General features: G+C 37.6%; 1 protein-coding gene across 7 annotated transcripts in view; it reads left to right on the plus strand.

The window, feature by feature from the left end:
* FOXP1 (forkhead box P1) overlaps positions 1-16830 on the plus strand; it is a 549781-nt gene that overhangs the window by 195179 nt on the left and 337772 nt on the right. The window lies entirely within an intron of this gene.

A 16830-nucleotide genomic window follows, 5' to 3' on the forward strand; every position in this document is an offset into this window, starting at 1 on the left:
AGAAATTGGAAACCTTATTAGTTCTTTAACTTTATTCAGTGAAAACATCTGGTTTATGCAAAACTAGCTTTTTTAAGTCTAGAAGACCCGGTAACACTGTCAATAAAGCAGAACTTAACTCAGAATGGAAATTGAGTTTTTATGAATTTGATTATTTTTTTTTAATTGGGAACATTTAATAATAATTATAGGTGATGCTCATTTTGGAAGAGCTTGTGGCTGGTTGTTCAAAGGTAAAGTGATGTTTTGAGCTCGAATTTGACAGATTTGAGTGACATTCAGCCTGAATAATTCAGTTTCCCTACCTCCCCATTCCTTCCAAAAGAATGAACCAAATAAGGAATTTTTTAAAACCCCAATCATTCTGGATTATAGGAATTCTTAGTCATTTTTCAAAAGAGATAGTTTGACAGAGAGATGTTCTCTAGAACTTTAATGTGTGAGGTAAACCCATTAGAATATTAATTTCTTTTTTTAAATTGGGCTTTAGTTACCTATATAATGTATTATAATAATAGATGAATTGCCAATAGAGTAAGAGAACCTCTGGAAAATAGCTGCCTCAGAAATGAGCTAAGGAGGGAAGTCCACTTGTATTTTCAGGTATCCCTTGAGACAGAACATTCTTACCCAACATCAGTGGTCCCCAAGAAGTCTTAATGGCAACATGAGGAAACTTTCTCAATTAAGTGGTTCTTTAATAAACAGATCTGTGGGTAGAAGCAAGCAGCCTTATTGGAAGGTTGGATACATGACTGTGTGGTTTTATTAATTACATTGATTCCTTTAAAATGACCCTGGATGAAAACAACCACCCTTTCTGTGGTCATGGTTAGCAGATGTTTACCGTAATTCTTTGCTTGGTGAAAAAAAAAAAAGTGCCTCTTCCACCCAACAAAAACAGCCGCGTTTGCTTGGCTCAATCAGAACTTTGGCGCTTGGGTCTTACTTTATATATCATGGCTCCAGTCACACAACCTTTCCAAGTGTGAGGCTTAGATCACTCCCTCCAGCATCTGCAGGAGAGCCTTGCGCACAGTGATCTATTATGTGAGCGCTTAATTCTTAGACTGTTTTTGGCGTTCGCCCTTCCTCATTGAAACCAATATCCTATATGCAAGGCTTTCTTTGTTTTTCTTGTAGAAGCATGCTGGGCCCTCCTTAGTTTTTAAAACTTTCACCTAGGTTGGAGGGACATTTTAGTGAGGGTTTCAAGCATAGCAGTAAAGGCAAGGTTCGCCTTCTCACTGTGAGTTTGGATTTTCCTAGGCTCTCTCTGAAATGAAAGGCATCTCTTTTCCTCTTATTTTTTGTTGGAAAAGCCCCTTTTCTCATTGCATGTTGGGCCTGCTTAACCATCTCATGCCTCATTTTTTTTCTTGCCATTTTCTGTTTTTTACAAGCACTAAGTGAACGTGAACTTGTACATGGTCCCTGCCCACACCTGCCATTCATGGTTCTAATAGGTGTTCCAGAAGCAGCCCCCTCATCTGTCCTGAATTTCCATGCTGAGGAATGCTGCTGGCTCTTCGGCAGTGCTGAAAAGAAATACAACAGCAAGACTTTGCTTTTCTTGGGAAGCTCCTCCCTTTGGGATGGGGAACTCTGGGTGGCTCTTCTTATTTTGTTTCCATCGCCAAAATAAGCAGGGATCTTGCATAACACCAGGGAAGGAAAAAAGAAGTAATTTTAAGGGAAACATATGTTCATGTTGAGAAAAAGGGAGTTAGAGCTGGACAGAGGACAATGGCCTGTAAAGCTAAAGACATCTTCTTTTTAATTCAGGGAGGACACCAGGTTTTGATCATTTTGGTATATTCTATTAAATAAAAAAGAAGTTGCTTCCCTGTATCTCTATGTCTTTTCTTTGATCCAGTTGAAAACAAAGCTTGAGATTAGGAAACCGAAGCTCATAGGTTAGTTAATTGATATATGGTAGTTGGAATAGATCAAGTCCTGTATTTGTGAAATTATTTTGCTGTGATCTTAGTTAACACTAAGCGATTGCCTTGGAGATCACTTGGTTTCAGATGCTTGTCCTAATCTGAAAGCAGTGCTGAAACTATCCAAATAGGATTCTTATTTGGTCTGACTTTAGGAGAATGGAAGACAGTCCTGAGTATTAAGATGAACAAAACATATCTACTCTAGCTATTTGGCTGATTAATGGACATATTATTTGTTCTTTTCAGTGATTCCAAATAATGTCTGTTGATAGAAACAGAGCAGACACTTTAGTGTTTCAGGCTGTTTGTGGGTGGCAGGTTTTGAAAACGCAGCTCATTTGCAAAATGAGAAAAGAAGAGGGGGGAAAAAAGAGAAGGAACAACAACAAAAAATCTTCAAAGTTTCTGTGTCATCCATTCTCAAGGGTTGAAAATTTCAAAGCTGGGGGAAAATCCAGCAAAGTTCTTCTTTCCCCATTGTAAATTAAACAGTCTGTCCTTAAAATATAGCTGTGGAGGTAGGGCCCAGGAGCATTCTGGGTACCGGCATATGTCTGCAGTGCCAAAGTCAGAGGGTCCGTGGATGGGCTCACACAAATTGTTGACAAGAGTGTGCGACAACCCCCAGATTGGAGAGCCTTGATTGTGCCTGGAGCTGACTGTCTATATGTGTCTTTCTTTCTTGCATACACAGGAGGTGCATCCAAATGGAAGCCTAGTTAGGACCTGTTACAGAACTCCCTTCTTAAAGAGCCCTGCTTCCCTTGAGTGTTGACACAAGTAGGTTTAGAAACGGTGGCATGGTGGAACCAGGCCTGTGTTCAGTGTGTTCAATTCAAATACGTCTAAGATTTTAAAATGAACGTTAGGGGAAAAAAACCCAAACCTACCCTCTTCATCCCCCTAAAGTTTAAAGTAGATTATTCTTGGATACTGGTTTAAGATTCAGCTATTTTAATTAATTAGTCCACTCATTTTCTTCCCCCCTAAAGGCTTCAAAGGCATTGTCACTAGTACCTGAATCATTTCACTGTTGAAAAAATGAAGTTTAAAAAATCGGGGTATGCACACACACATGAAAAGGAATTTTGAGTTAGAGTTCCTTTCAGTCCTTAGAGTAGGCTACATTCGTGTGTTTTTCTAGTGTTTTTGTCCTTTGGGTTTAGTCAAACCATAAATGGTAGCAGATGCTGTCTCTGTGTTAGTGGGTAGTAGGAAAGGCCTCAAGGAATGTGTCAGAGCAGAACTAGAATCCCAAAAGTCTTGTTTAATAATTATAACATGAACATTTATCAGATTCTTACTGCATGTCAGCTACTACTGTAAGCAGTAGGCTAGCACTAACTTACTGAATCCTTATGAATACTTTGAAATAGCTACTCTTATTACCTTTGTGTTTCAGATAAGTGAACTGAGCATCAAAGAGGTTAGCTACATTAAATTGCCTAGGGCAACCAAAAAAAGTAAATGAAACCTAACAAAGTCTAGAGTCTGGTTAACAGTAATGTACCAAGGCCATTTTCCTTGCTCTGATAGTGTGCTGAGTCTGTGTAGAATGTCACCATTGGGAGAAGCTAGGTGAAGGATATATAGGACTCTGTACTGTTTTTGCAATTTCCTGTAAGTCTGTAATTAATTCAAAATTTAAAAACATTTTAAATGGCAGACTTTACATTGGAATCAAGGGTGGTTTGCTTTTGAAATCCAGATTATTCACTGTTATACACCTTCATAGGTCACTTGACCAACAAGAAGATGGCTTTTACTCCACTGTTCCTAGGATCAGTGTCTCAGGTCACCCAGACCATATTGTGTGGTCTCCCATAACTCAGCACAGTTTCAGGAACCAAGATTTGACCTTGCTTTTCTCATATTCTCCTCCTTACCATGTTCCTCCTCTCCCTTCCTCTAACCCAAAATTCATCCACTTTGATCTTGACAGAAACAGAAGAGATCATTTATCTTGTCATTGGACTCTTTCAGTAAATGCTTTGTTGAGAAAAGAAACAGTCTGACATTTTTGATGAGTTTCATAATGGATTTGTCATTCCTGGTGTGTATATGGAAATGCATGTGGACATCTGGAAAGGAGAATAGCAAAAGTAAGGCAAAAACTTACTGGTTTACAGCATGTCTGTATCATAAACCATGAAAAACTTACATTCACAAGATTAGTTATTTGTGTAGCCAAGAAACTACTAGACTCAAATTCAGGAAAACCTATATTTTAAAGCTATATTTTCTGCCAACTTGTTATGTGATCTCCGTTTTTCCATTTAAGAGATTATTGAGAAGTGAATCACGTTCTACCCAAAGCTTCTGTGTATAAGTCACTTTGGGACATTCTGTATGACAACATCAAACCTGTGTCTTTCCTGAGTTAAAAATAATTGCTGTGAAAAGTGCTTAGTCCTATGGCTAGAGAATTGAGCTCTAGAATATATTGGTGGATTTAACTGGTTGATTAACTCAAAGTAAGTCTTCATTTGAAATCTTTCTTCTTTTTTAATACAGATGTTTCCAGCTATAAATTTCCCTCTGAGTACTGCTTTACCTGTATCTCATAAGTTTTAGTATGTTCTGTTTTTATTCTCATTCATCTCAAAGTATTTTCTAATTTCTTTTGTGATTTATTTTTTTCCCATTGGTTTTTTAGGAGGGTGTTATTTATGAGTTTCCCAAATTTCTTTCTGTTAACTGATTTCTAGTCCATTCCACAGTAATTGGAGCACATACTTTGTATTATTTCATTCCTTTGAAATTTAATGAGGTCTGTTTTATGACTTAACTTATGATTATCCTAGAGAACGTTCCATGTGTGGTTGAGAAGAGTGTATATTCTGTTGTTGTTGATGGGCAGAACTTTCTGCAGATGTCTGCTAGGTCTTTTTGGTTCTCAGTGTGGTGCATGTCTTCTGTTTTCTTTTTGGTCTTCAGCCTAGCTCTGTCCATTACTGTCAGTAGGGTATTGAAGTTTCCAGCTCTTATTGTTGAATTACCCGTTTGTCCCTTCTGTTCTGTTTTTGTTTCATGTATTTCGGGACTCTATCGTTAGGCGAAGACTTTGTTTAAAAGAGACCACTCTTGTTATGTCACCTTCCTTCAGGACTCACTCAGTTTGAGGGTTTAAAAATGACGCACACTGATGAAAAAGCTGAGTTTTATAATGGGGTGACTTTCTGACATTGATGGAGACATTGAGGCCGCATTTACATAAAGAGAAATGAAGGATCAGTGGCTTATTTATCACATGCATTTTATTACTGTAGGAGACCAGTAGGATCCCACTGAGGCCAAACCTACATTGTCTTCAGTGGCAATGTGACTGGGGGCTTTGACTTACCCAGATGTAAGCCAGTGTTTCATTTCTATTATTCATTTACTCTGGGTGGACATGGACTAACTCAATACAAACATGTTCCATGGGAAAAAAATACGCCTTCTTTTTTTTTTAACAAATAAGAATAAAATGCATTTTTCCCCTTGTTGCTAAATCCAAGACTCTACAGCCATTTCTGTGTGTAGGTCACGTGGCAAACTCCAGGTGCATCTGTCTTACAGAAATTGCTTTTCCCCCCAAATACAGAAATGTGAAATAAACCAATTTGGGCACAAGTAGTGTATGCTAGATTTGCTTAGTATCTATCAAACAGCTCTCTACACTCATTGTATTAGGACTAATCAAAGAGTTAGAACTGCCTAGTTTCTGCACAAATATGCACATATAACTTCTACTTAGACAGTGCTACTACCGAGTGATTGTTTTTGCTCACAATATTCTGGCCAAACATTTAATTTTTTTTTCTTTTCAGCAGTATTGTAAATTTGTTCTAGACGTATATCAGTGGCAAAGCAGAAGGTGGGTTAATACACACATACAAACAAATGCATACATAATAAAAAGGTCATTTTCACTGAATAAAATTTTTAAAAGTTGTTTGTGTTTGAGTTCTTTATTTCTTTAGCCGTATTATTATCCTTAGTCACATTTTAGTGTTTATCAAAGAGCCGTGAAATAGTTTAGCCATAATTTTAAATTCCTTCTGAATGCATATGGCTTTTCAGAAGAGATTTTGCGTGTAAGTTAAAGCCATTTTCTTTTCCTGTCATCTCTGTGAATAGTTCATGGAGTTGATTGTTAGTGGAGGAAGCCATGTGGAGTTAGCGGAGGAAAGCTCACGAACTTTCTCTGAGAAAGGAATTATTGTCTTCGTCATTTTGTTTCAACGTGTGACCTCCTTACCTGCTGGGTTTCCCAACAGCTGTCAGCTAACTACTCAAGCCCCATACTGCTATCTGCGTTCCTGTTTCACAAATATGAAGTAAACAGAAAATCTTGCTAATTTGAGCCCAGTAGGAACCTTAACACTGTAATGAGGGACTAATTTTGAAAGCAGACAGACATAGCTCACAAAATTAAAGCCAAATTTTTAAATGATCTTAGATAACTAATTGAAATTAAGAATAGCACTTAAGAAAGAATGAGATCCTGACACACGCAGGAATTAACAAACGGGGGAGAAGAATCCTCGTGGCATCTTCGTAATTATGCAGTGTTCCTTGGGTTGCCACTGATGCTAATCTGAGTGTGGGAATGATAATGTACCTTAGAGGGCAGGTTTGTGGTTGAAAGGCTCTTGATAGATTTTGACAAATTAAACAGTGGTAAGGATGTTTGGAAGTTATCCAGGTCCTTACCGTTATTTATGTCAGTGAACTAGAAATCAGTGGTTAATTTGCAGTTCTTATAATTTTTATGATACTCCTGTTGTTGTAAATTTAGCTGTGTGCACCATCAACTCAGCAGGATACATTTTATGTTGTCAGCTACCTTTTGACATCATAATAGATTTCAGTTGCCAAATCTTTCTCGATAGAATAAAATGTAAAAGAGAGCTGTACAGAAGATTTGGATCCTGTCCAGATACAAGTAAACATATGATGGACTTTCTAAGACTAAAAGGCTCAGATTGGGTTTGAGGGGAGGGAGGGAGGAGCGAGGCCCCGTTGGTTTTTGTTTTTCTTCTTTTCTCTTATTATTTGCCCCTAACCCATTCTAGATCATTTTCTAGATAGGCATCTTTTATCTTGACTCACAGCCAGCCTGCTCTTTGGTGTGTGGTACGTTGTATGACAACCAGTGTGTAATTTGAGGTTATTGATTTTCTGTGCCTTTTAACTCTTAATGCATCTCTGCTCTCTGTATTGTACTAGATCACAGCTGCCATAGTCTTAGGTTTTTTCCTCATTATTTTTAGCATCTATTACATTATCTTAAAGAAAACATCGATATTCTCCCTGAATAATTAAAGACTTGATTGGGATGGTATTTTATAGTTGGGATGTTTTCTTCCTCACTCCCCTATCTCTGGTTTATTCAGAATTTCCTCTTTATCATTATCCTCTTCTATGGCATTGACCCTTGACTTGCTAATACAACTGGAGAGGGTTAGTGGGCACCTCTTCCTTTTTATACATGCATTCTCTGAGATTCTCTGTTTTGACCTCGAAATTACTTCTTTTTAGGCCCGCCACTCTGTTGTGTGACGTATTTTTGTAGCTCTCACTTTGATCTGTGTCAGCATTTAGCCTCTCATTTCTCTTTCGTTGTTTCCTCTGTTTGAAAACATTTTAGGACTCCATTGGGCAAGCTTCCGTTTTTCCCTTTTCTGCATCTTCTTCAAGCCTCTTCAAAGGGACTTCCTTCTCTATACTTACTATGGGCTCAACAGTTTTACAGAGGTGTGATGTCTTTGACCGAAGGATCTCCAGCCCAGTGGAAGGAGTGCTTCCTTGTCCTCCTCCTGTGTAATTGGGTAACATATCTTAAGTGCCTTATTTGGAGTGTCCATTTGGCAAGAACTCTGCTGTTCTATTTGGCCATAGCTTTGCCTGCCCCTTGATGTCTAATAAATGTTTCATGATAACTGAAATGATCACTCATCAATCCATAGTGAAGAAGAGAGCTCATTAACCTTTTCTAGGCACAACTATCTTCTCCTTGAGATGGGAGTTTTCTTGTATTGTGTACCAGCCACTTTAAATCAGATCTATTGCACTCATAGGGTTCCTGCTCCTTAATGCTGTAAAATGATTTTACATTCTTCATCTCTCTTTTGGAAGGTGTATACCCTTGGCCATTGCTTCAAAGAATAGGCAGTATCAGTGTATTCAATATAAATTCAAGTAAATGCAATTGTGTAATGTATTTTGGGGGCATGAACTTTAAAATTTTCATAATAAAATGAAAAACAATTATAGAAAGTCACACACACACACTCAGACTGATTCTGTACAATATGTTCTGTTTTCTGCACTGTCTAAAAGGAAGCCACTGTCTACTGAGAACTTGAAATTTGACTGGAATGAGTGAGAAACTGAATAATACAAGGTATTTAATTTTGATTAATTCATACTGTAATAGCCACTTGTGGCTAGTGGCCACTGTATTGGACAACATTCATATATATGTGTATATTTCTACATCAGTTGTTGTAGGACGAATATCTTTGTAACAACCATTCAAGTCAAGATTGCCAGCCACCCAGAAGCCCCTTGTGTGCCTTATCCCACTTACAGCCCCTTCGAGAAGTAACCAATACTTGTGCAGCAATCAGTTCCTTTTGTTTCTTTATTGTTTTATTACCTACATGTGCATCCTTACACATCATATTTTCGTATTGCCCATTAAAAAAAAATTGGTATGTCTTTTAAGTGTCTTAATTTACAAGTTTCCCCTCTCTTCCTTTCTTTTCTTTATACTTTATCTTTTGGACAACCCTGGCAACACAAGCTGCAGAGTTTCCAAGAATCTGGATTTGGCTGGTTACATCCTCAGCTCATGTGTTCCTTTGCCCTCTCTGTTTCCAGCAGATTGGCAGCTGGATCCAGAGGCTCTTGTTTGATCCCTTTGGCAAGACTCTAAGTGGTGTTGTGTTCTTTCATTCAGGAGGGACATAATATCTTATTGTCTTCATTTCTGTGATGTTAACAGCCATTAATGCTCACTGCCTAGATCCATTAATTCAGTGGGAGTCACAAAATGGTAATGTTCTAATTCTGGAGTACTTCTGTAATTTTACTCTTCACCTATTCCTTAGTTGTCCAATGAAACTGTTCTTATAGGAGATACAGAAAAAAAAAATGCCTATTTTTCTAACTCTGTTTACCAAGTTTCAAAATAATGGATTAGTTCCATATCCTCCTCTGAAAGCAACCAGTAAATTTTACTGTATTTCTGAACCATGAACTTATTTATTTTTTTAACATTTTTTATTGATTTATAATCATTTTACAATGTTGTGTCAAATTCCAGTGTAGAGCACAATTTTTCAGTTATACATGAACATATATATATTCATTGTCACATTTTTTTCTCTGTGAGCTACCATAAGATCTTGTGTATATTTCCCTGTGCTTTACAGTATAATCTTGTTTATCTATTCTACAATTTTAAAATCTGGTCTATCCCTTCCCACCCTCCACCCCTGAACCATGAATTTAAATGTTAATTTCAGTCCATTAGAGTTCTTATTTTTTATTGAAGATCAAATTGTCCATCTTTGATCATGGGACTTTCTTACATTAGCTTCTGTGTCCTCCTCAAATGATCCCCCTGGTCTTTGATAGCGTCCTTGCTTATTGTTCCAAAGAGGTGTTTCAGACTAACCTTGAAGGTTTCTTGCCTGAGGACTAAATAGGGTATTTGTCCAAGAAAATTTGTTTTCTCTTAGGGGAAATTTGTGTTTCAAGACAATTGGTGCGAACAGTGATCATTGCTGCTGGATTGGCCGTGATGTCTGGGTCTCATTAATTCAACTGATATTTCCATTTCATGTTCAGGATTAAAGGGGGCTTTTAGTTAGATGCTGCTGTTTCTTCTTCTTCTTTTGCTTTTTATTTACTTATTTATTTTTTATTGAAGTATAGTCAGTTACAATGTATCAATTTCTGGTATACAGCACAATGTCCCCAATCACGCATAGATATACATAAATTCTTCTTCATTTTCTTTTTCCTTAGAGTTTACTACAAGATATTGAATATAGTTCCCTGTTTCTTATCTGTTACGTATGTATCTCCTTTCTTCTGTGCTGAGAATCCCTTCTCAAGAATATGGAAGATGACAGATTTAGAATATCCCATAATTACTCATTTGCATATTTATCCACCTCACATATGCGGCAGTCTCGGGATAACAATACTAATTCTATCATTTCCATTTATTATTACCAAGAAGTTAACATCTTATTACATATACTGTTACTAATCACTCTCTATTATTCTTACTGGCTCACTAGGTCTGCTTTTTCATAGCATATAGCCATTTATACTGCACGTTCTCCTTTTAACACCTTGTAGTCTTAGTTCTGTGAGTAAGTATATTCATTGCTCAACACCAGATGTTATGTCACTGTCTCTGGTCATTTTATCAAAAGCTCACTTTCTGTTCGATTTCTCAGGAAGGGATTTCAAGATTTCTCCCAAGTACTACATTCCCTGAATTCTTGCATTTTGACCACAGTTTGCTGTTCCATTTAGAATTGAAAGGCAGTTTTTGCTGACTGCAAAATTGTTGGTACACATTTTTTCTTTAAGTATCGTGGCTAAGTTATTTTATTTTCTTCTAACTTAAATGTTAAGTCCAGTAATTTTACTAGACTATGTCTTGCTGTTGGTCATTTTGGTACTGTATGCTCAAGTATCCAGCGACCTCTTTCAACATCTGGTTATCAGATTTATTTTGAATTTCAGGAAAGTTTCTTTGAATTATAGTTTTAAGTATCTGAGTGGATACCTTCCTTTGATTTAATTTTTGGGGATTCCTATTGTCCATATGTTGGATCTTCTTTACCCAACTTCAGTATTTGACATTTTCCTTCAATTCTTTTTATCATTATCTTTATCTTTATCTTTATGTTTCTTTGTCCCTTTTAAAAAGTCTTCTAGCACTTTTAAGCCATTATTTGTTGTATTTATTCACACTTGTGTTCTCCTAGTGTATTCTTCATTATTAAAATGATTTTTTCTTTTTTTTTTAGTTCTATTCTTTCTTCCTTCATTTATCGGTTTTTTTAGTTCTGATGTATTATTCTTTCATGTTTTATATCATATTCTTAATGTCTTTTGGCTCATTTTAAAATGATAGGTTACAGTTTTCATCTGGTATAAGGCATGTCTTTCTGGTATGTGCTTTCATTTTCTTTAGGATCTTATTCTTCCTCTCTCCTTATAATTTTGTGTAGCGTTTGATCTCAGAACTTTTCTGTTGCTCATTTTTATGTGTAAGTTGTTTTTCTGAACTTTTAATAGGGAAGCTTGGTTTAGATAGCTCTTCTAACTTTTCAGAGCTCCCTCTTCTGGTCTACTTTCTACTGGTCTATTTTTTACTCCTGGGCTACTGGCCTGCTTTCTGACATATCTTGACTCTTCTTTTTCTCTACTTTTTTGGAACATTCTCTTTGTTTCCACTTGATTTTTTTTTTTTTTCTGTCCTTTTCAAGTTTGATTCTGTTTCCTGCAGTTTTTCCTCATTGTGGGTCCTGTCCTAAAGTGGAGTCCTGGCAGATCAGTTTTGAGGGGTTAAATGTGCTAAACTGCTCCACACTTTTCAGGGTTTCTTAATGTGAGCCCCATGCACTGGGTCTTTATTAGAATGGGAACAGTTTCTCCCAGGTTCAGCTGCTGTTCGAAACTGGTTCATTACATTTTCCATTTAAAACTTGCTGTAATTTGGTGAGGGTGGGAAGGTTGGTTCTTTCTCAGGTCCTTCAATTGCTCTGTTGTTTCCTGCTGCTGCTTTCTATGTAAATGCAGCTAATCTGTGGGAATTGTGATTAACATTGGCTTTTCCACACTGATTTGTGCTTTGGTGTTTGAAACAATACCTAGTCACCTAGTTTTGTTGTAAATTTGTTCATGAGTTTTTGGTTTTTCTCTCAGTTTGTTCTATTTTTATGGTATCTGGAAAGATTCAAAAACTATGCTCTTACCCTTGCCCCTAATTTTTAAATTAAGTGTATTTAAACTAAAAAAAAAACAAAAAAACACTTCACCATTTATCCCAGCCCCCACCCCCTGGAAACCACCAATCATTCTCTGTATCTTATGAACTTTTAAAAAAAATGTAGGTTCCACATAGAGGAGAAATCATATGGCATATGTCTCTCTGACTTATTTCACTTAGCTTAATGCCCTTGAGATCCATCCATATTCTCTCAAATGGCAAGATTTCATTCTTTTTTATGGCTGACTAATATTCCATCATATATATGTACCACAATTCTTTTATCCATTTATCCATCAGCAGATACTTAGGTTGTTTCCATCTCTTGACTATTGTAAATAATGCTTCAGTGAACATGGGGGTGCATGTATCTTTTCAAATGAGTGTTTTAGTTTTCTTTGGATAACTACTGAGAAGTGGAATTGCTGGATCATATGGTAGTTCTATTTTTAATTTTTTAGGAACCTCCATACTGTTTTCCATAGTGGATATCCTAATTTACATTGCTATTAATGATGCACAAGTGTTCGTTTTTCTCCACACCCTCTCCAATACTTGCTGTTTCTAGTATTTTTGGTAATAACCATTCTGACAGATGTGAGGTATGCATATACATTTCCCTGATGATTAATGATAGTGAGCATATTTTTCTGTACCTGTTGTCTGTCTGTATGTCTTCTTTGGAAAAATGTATATTCAGATATTCTTCCCATTTTTGAGAGCTTGTATGGAGGTTCTAGCAGGGGAGCACAGCTACTCGTATACCCTTGACTGAGAAGAACGGTCCTCCTCTATCAGGGATGGTAGTCCTCTTTGACCGAGTACTCAGCTTTGGGAAGGACGCACATGGAGCAGTGAGGGAGGAAGGGGACACCCGCCTAGCCAGCCAGATCAACCCTGGTGATCAGTGGGGTGACAGATGTCACAGTCAGATCACCCTCACATCCTAGTCTTCCCATTTTTAATTGGAATTTTTGTCTTTGTACTAGTGAGTTGTATGATTTCTTTATATATTGAGGATGTTAGCCCCTTATCAGGTATTTGATTTGCAAATATTTTTCTCCCATTTAGTATGTTACCTTTTTTATTTTGTTGGTGGTTTCTTTTGTTGTGCAGACACTTTTTAGTTTGATGTGGTACCACTTGTTTATTTTTGCTTAAGGTGTCTGTTCAAAAAACTATCACCAAGACCTTAGTTACTACATATGTTTTGTTCTAGGAATTTTATGGTTTCAACTCTTACATGCAAATCTTTCATCCATTTTGAATTAGTGTTTGTGGATGATGTAAGATAGTTGTCCAGTTTCATTATGTTGCATGGGCTGTCCAGTTTTCCTAACACCACTTATTGAAGAGACTGTCCTTTCCCATTGTATATTCTTAACTCCTTTGTCATAAATTAATAGACCTATATGCGTGGGTTTATTTCTGGGCTGTCTGTTCTGTTCCATTGAACTATGTGTCTGTTCTTTTGCCCATACCACACTATTTTTGGTTACTATAGCTTTCTAATGTTTGGGGTACTTGTATGATCTTCTCTTGTGTGTGGAAGGTTGGGAGAATATCCTGGGAGAACATACCTGATTCAGAAGAAATGTTTCTGTCTCTTGGTGATAAAAGTATCAGCATATATGTGCACATGATTTTGAAAGAGCTGATTATAATTATTGAAAGAGCATTAGATTAGATGGACTTTGAGGTTCAGATACAGTTTGTCATCCGTAAACATGTACACACAAGCATGCACACTTACTTATGAATTGAACTTCCCTTTATAGCAAGTCATTTGCTCTGTTTATATCTTTGTCTGAGAAATTGATTGATGGTTAGATTTTGATACATGGATATGTATTTAAACATAGCTCAGTTCTCTTGCAGCTCCCCAACTGAGAAGGAAAGCAGGTGACATTTACTTTGCAGCCTGAATCCTATTTCAGTACAATGAGTCTGCTTCATTTCTGCCTTTGGAGTGTAAGCGGAGCTGTCCCTTCTTCCCTGTCTGCTATTCTTCCCACGGACCATCAGTCAGCCCTTGCATGCATTGCTGAAGGCATCTTTTCTCTTCCCACTTCTGGTTTGGCCTTTTCCTGCTTTTGGTCAGTATTGCCTTGTGGCTTCCAACTTCAGGATGCAGCATATCATGGTGGTTGAGACACTGGATTCTAGAATGGACAGTTGGATTCAGATCTATGCTGTGCCATTTATTAGCTGTATGACTTGGACCCAGTTATCTTGCTGGACTTTAGCTTCCTCTTCTGTTAAATGGAAATAATATCAGGGTAGTGCTGGAACACATTATGTATTGCTTTCTAATTATCCCTTCTCTTTTTAATTCTGCCATTACTAGTGTGCTTTGTCACCTCTTTCCACCTTTCCTGTGGGTCCCTCTAGAGTTCATGTGGACCCTTCTAGACCAGACAGCCTAGTCCTGCCCGTCTTTCCCAACTCCTCCATCCTTTGTTTCCTTTGTTCCTCCCAACTACTAATGGGATTTAGGAATTTGCTTAAAAGTTATCCCAGTATTTATCCACCTAAGACATGCACCTAGTGAGCATGACAGGAATGCCTTTTTCAAGGCAGATAATTTAAAGAGAAAGCTTTCAGACAAACCGAAATCGTGTGCTAAAATAACCTCGCTCCAAACTCCCCCTTGCTTTTTCCCATTCTTTAAAAACACACTCTCTCCTCCTGAATATCTTTTACAGGTTTTGTGTTACAAGCCAGAGCGCCGTCACCTCTGCCATCACAATTATCATAGAGTGAACTCAAAAGCCAGGTTGCTACCCAGGTGTGTTTTGGGCATCATTGGAAACTTTACTATAGTTTTTATTGAATTGTTGTTTTTCATCTGTGCTTCTTTTGATGCTTTTACTCATGGGTTTCTCACCCATTGAGTCCACTGGGTAGTACAGGACTACCGTCCTGAATACAAACTCCTTCTTACTAGCAGTGCCTCTCCTCTGCACTGTAGCACTGGTTTAAGGTGATCTGGTAGCAGAAGATCACATTTCATTGGGCTTTGAAGATGAAGATAATGGCATATTCCATGTATGGTTGGCTTCTTCCTGCTAATATGTGCCAGATTGCTTAGTCCTTCACATAAAAGAATAAAACCAACAGTATAATGAAAAGAGAAGTTTTTTTCTTCTGTATGAAAGCAAGAAATAGAGTGATATTGCTGCTAAATAAAGTATTTTTCTATTTTAAATACACTGAGGGATATTGGCTCCTATCAGCAGAATATAAATAATCACATTTTTATCTCGAAGTGTTAAAGTCCACCTGATAGTTGGTGCACAAAGGATTCATTTATCAGGTGTGCTCTTCTCCATTCAAACCCCACAAAGATGCTTCGTGAAAATTAATGCATTTTGTAGGAGGTTTCATTATAGACACTCATGTGAAGGTAGCTGTAAGTCCTAGGCTGTTGTTGGTCTGACTTGCTTAGACTAAACATAACAATCTGAACCATCCTAGGGACTTAAGAGGACTTCTTTCTTGCTGTATGTGTGCTTTGTGTTCTTCAGGTTCAAAAGTCACAGCAGATGGCATACTTTGGGGCAGGGCACAATCTGGCAGCCCTGGGCCTGTGTGTCTGGTCTACGTTATTTTAAAATAATTTGTGTTGGTTGCCAGGGTTTAAAGGTGAAGAGATTACACCTGGGTTTCTAGGTTTTGTGAATAAAGTGAAACCACACTGAGTCCATGTCCCCCAAGGGCAGCTGTGGCCTGGAGGCTCCTTTAGCTGGGACATGGGCTGGAATTTGTCATTCTCCTCTGACTGCTGTACTCATTAGTGTGATCCTCTGTCCACACAGGCACTGGAGTTGGCAGTCCCTTACTTCAGCAAAAATGCAAAGGAAAACCAACAAACACAAACTGGTATTCAGGACTAAAAGATAGGTTGAGTGTGTCTTTTTGATGAATAAATTTAAGACAAAAGAAAATACATTTATATGACTTTTTTTTGAATCTGTGTAATTGATGAAATGTCTGTATGTAATCTCAGAAATACATAACATTTCTGGAATATAAATAAATATACAAATTAGTGCATATATCAATGCTAGAAATTATTAGAAGTTATATGTATAATTTCTGCTCTTCAGAATGTAATGTGTCTGCAGAATCTTCAAACTGGAGGGACCACTTGGTAGCATCTACCTCTAGCTTACTTCTCTCCTTTGAGTGTTAAGAAGGTGAAGCCCAGACTCAGAGAGTTCAACAATTTATTCAAGGCCATACAACCAATAAGTAGTGTTAGAATAGGATGCCTGTGGCCTGTTGGTGATGCCAGGCAGACAGGGCATCGACGTACAGTGTGGAATAGGTGGGGATACAGCAGAACTTGAAAAGTGGATGTCTTTTCTATTGCTGACATTTAAAGGAAAATATTTTACTCTGTATGGATCCTGCCAGCACTCTTCCCAAATACTCTATGCCCCCCTACTCTCTGGCTTAGCAGAATCCAGGCAGATATTTCCTCTGACTTCCTGGACTTTCCTACCAGATGCTCTGAGGAATTTAGCAGGCAGTGCCTCTATAACTGAGCTAATTGTCACTCCCCCTCTTAAATTTGCTCAATTTCCTACATGCTTGATCTTGGTCATTACTGCCAGGGGATAGAAGTTGTATTGTATTCTATTTTTTTCTCTTTGATTGCTCATATTCTTGGTTTCCAGGTCATATTAATTCTGTCTTCGAAACTTCTACAAAATCAGCGTTTCTTTTTCATCCTCCCTGTTCCTGTGTTAGGTGAGGTCCCCACCACCTGTTGGTAGGACTATTGCAGTAGGCTCTTCCTTGTACTTCTTCATTCTAGCTTAACCACAATCACCGTTCTTTGTCATCATCTCTGTTGGTTTTCAGCCCTGGCTA

Source organism: Camelus dromedarius, chromosome 17, assembly GCF_036321535.1.
Source record: "Camelus dromedarius isolate mCamDro1 chromosome 17, mCamDro1.pat, whole genome shotgun sequence".
In the NCBI taxonomy this organism is placed as follows: domain Eukaryota; kingdom Metazoa; phylum Chordata; class Mammalia; order Artiodactyla; family Camelidae; genus Camelus; species Camelus dromedarius.